General features: G+C 40.6%; 1 long non-coding RNA gene across 1 annotated transcript in view; it reads right to left on the bottom strand.

Annotated features, from left to right (window-relative positions):
- Positions 1–323: 323 nt before the first annotated feature.
- Positions 324–3,276, bottom strand: part of LOC121846950 — a 54,907-nt gene continuing 51,954 nt past the window's right edge. Inside the window, exon 3 of the long non-coding RNA XR_006083948.1 lies at positions 324–404. This is a non-coding gene — a long non-coding RNA (uncharacterized LOC121846950). The remainder of the gene's footprint in view (positions 405–3,276) is intronic.

The following is a 3,276-nucleotide window of genomic DNA, read 5'->3' as shown; positions in this document are numbered from 1 at the left end:
TCTCTCTCTCTCTCTCTCTCTCTCTCTCTCTCTCTCTCTCTCTCTCTCTCTCTCTCTCTCTCTCTCTCTCTCTCTCTCTCTCTCTCTCTCTCTCTCTCTCTCTCTCTCTCTCTCTCTCTCTCTCTCTCTCTCTCTCTCTCTCCCTCTCTCTCTCCCTCTCTCTCTCCCTCTCTCTCTCTCTCTCTCTGTCTCTCTCTCTCTCTCTCTCTGTCTCTCTCTCTCTCTCTCTCTCTCCCTCTCTCTCTCTCCCTCTCTCTCTCTCTCTCTCCCTCTCTCTCTCTCCTCTCTCTCTCTCCTCTCTCTCTCCCTCTCTCTCTCTCTCTCTCTCTCTCTCTCTCTCTCTCTCTCTCTCTCTCTCTCTCTCTCTCCACTGGGTGTTCTGTAGGGCCACTGCTCCCTCCTTCCTTACATTGGAGAGGACAAAAACAGAGGGGGAAGAATGAACCAGAGAATGATTCCGCTAGCTAAATGCCACTATCTCGAAGGAGAATATATACAGTGGGGTATGAAATGATTGACACCCTGTTTAAAGGTGAGCAAAAATCTCTGTATAAAACATTTAAATCGTTGAAATACTGAGCTATATTGTGTGCTCCAAACATTTTGGAAATTATTTTATTTTATACTAATACAGTTGCTCAGAGAAAGAGATTTTGTTTAACAATAAATATTTGTTTTTCTCAAAAAGGTAGGGGTCAACATTTTTTTCAATATCTCACTTTGCGAGAAAAACAGGACCCATTTTGAACCCTACCTTTTTGAGAAACGAAATTATTACTTGTTAAACCAAATCTATTTCTCTGAGCAATTGCCAGAACAGCTTCCAAGCACCTTGGCATAGATTCTACAAGTGTCTGGAACTCTATTGGAGGGATTTGACACCATACTTCCACGAGAAATTCCATAATTTGGTGTTTTGTTGATGGTGGATAACTGTCTCAGAAACCACACCAGAATCTCCCCTAAGTGTTCAATTGGGTTGAGACCTGGTGACTGAGACGGCCGTGGCCTACGGTTTACGTTGTTTTCATGCTCATCAAACCATTCAGTGACCACTTGTGCTCTATGGATGGGGGCATTGTCATCCTATGGGGGCATAGCCAGGGTAGCCAAAATAATGGCCTGCCCAGTATTTTTATACATGATCCTAAGCATTATGGGATGTTAACTGCTTTATTACAGTTTTTCTCAATTGCTAAAACACTAAAACACATTGGCTGAACAAAGTTCTCAGTTGCCTGGACTCATTTAGCTAATTATGCAGTCTGTTGTCAATACCTTAAACCCTTTCACATGGTAAAACACAATTTGCAGATCTCACTTAGACTTTTCAGCAAAACTCTAAACACATTCTCATTCTCAAAACACATTCTGCACTCTAATGCACATGTCATCCATACTGGTAAACACAAGTGGCAACAATCAAATACAAATAGAGAATATATGTCATTGATTGAACACAACCACTCAACATTGATTTAACCTGTTTCAAATGATGCGACACAACCAATATAAGCCAGTTCAGAGAGCAAACAGGTTGTTGAAGGTGGGAAGGAGAACGTCTGAGAATGGATACTGTAGTACAGTGCATTGTAGGCTGTATACTGTACAATGGATGAATTGTATGGCCCTGAACATTGTGCTTTCCATTTATTAACAGTACTGACTGCTCAATAGATTTGGACTGGTTGCAGGTTCACATCAACAAAGAACAAGAATTACAGGATCACAGAGACAAAGGACAAGTTTGTGAGATGCAGGGTACAGTACTGTAAAAATAGGGGTACAAGGAGGAGGAAGAACAAAAAACAAAATTGCAAAGAGCAATGCAGAGTAGTAATTTCTGATCCATTTTGAGCTACTATGATAGAACATGTTTTCGTTCATCAAAAGACAATGACGGAAAAATATGAATAGTTTTTTAGATTAAAAATGTACTTCTCCCTGAGAATTGTATGTTTTGAACAAGGTCTGACTGTTTACTGACTGCTGTTTACTGACTGCTTGAGAGTGTATATATCATTTTGATCACTTCTTCTTTATGATTTGAGAGCAGTGTTTGATTTTGAACACAGGTAAAACTGTTTTGAGGTGAATGTTTCATTTTGCGAGAGGAGTCAGAGGTTATGTAAATAGTGCTTGAAGATGAGGTTTTGTGTTTAATGGTTTCAGGAAATGGAGCAAAGTTTCAGAAATTGTGTTTTAGCAATTGACTAAAAACTGTAAATCAGGAAGGGTGTCAATAATTTCGAACCCCACTGTGACTGTCTGTCCACACAGTTTCTTTCTCAGGGCACACCACAACACACCCTGCATTGTTGCCCTGTCCCTATCATCTCAGTTAGGTCCCAGCCGACTCTGGAGACAAGGTTATGTTTTTCTCTGCAATGTAGTTCCCAGCCAGCTCTCTGTCAGCAGCTGAGAGGCAGCCCTAACTATCAACCCTGACAGATAATGTCAAAAGAATCACTATTAACTATTAGGTAATATCATAATTAATAAAGAGGGGGGGGTCGAGAGAGAGGTTAGAGAATGAAAGAGAGAGACGGACAGAGAGAAAGAGAGACACTGAGAGAGAGAGAGAGAGAGAGAGAGAGAGAGAGATTTGTGACCTGTTGCCACGAGAAAAGGGCAACCAGGGAAGAACACACACCATTGTAAATACAACCCATATTTATACTTATTTATTTTATCTTGTGTCCTTTACCATTTGTACATTGTTAAAACACTGTATATATATATAATATGACATTTGTAATGTCTTTATTGTTTTGAAACTTCTGTATGTGTAATGTTTACTGTTAATTTTTATTGTTTATTTCACTTTATATATTATCTACATCACTTGCTTTGGCAATGTTAACACATGTTTCCCATGCCAATAAAGCCCTTGAATTGAATTGAATTGACAGAGAGAGAGAAAGAAAGAAAGAGCACAAGAGAGATTGAGAAAGAGAGAGAGTGTGAGCGAGCGAGCGAGAGAGAGAAAAAGAGAGAGAGAAAAAGAGAGAGAGAAAAAGAGAGAGAGAAAACGAGAGAGAGAAAACGAGAGAGAGAAAAAGAGAGAGAGAAAACGAGAGAAGGGGACAAAGCTGCTTTCATGGCTTATAACGGGCTGTACACTCTGTGACGGTGGGGTTGTTTCGCCTCCTCTCGTCTCCCATAAAGGGACTTCAGCCAACCCTAATCCCTCCTGACGTCCACCTCCCTACCCAGGGACGGACTGAGACCAGAAATCAACCCGGTTGTTTCACACCAAACAATTGTGTTTGCTTT

Source organism: Oncorhynchus tshawytscha, linkage group LG08 (assembly GCF_018296145.1).
Source record: "Oncorhynchus tshawytscha isolate Ot180627B linkage group LG08, Otsh_v2.0, whole genome shotgun sequence".
Taxonomy (NCBI): Eukaryota; Metazoa; Chordata; class Actinopteri; order Salmoniformes; family Salmonidae; genus Oncorhynchus; species Oncorhynchus tshawytscha.
This window is presented reverse-complemented; position numbering and strand designations above follow the sequence as displayed.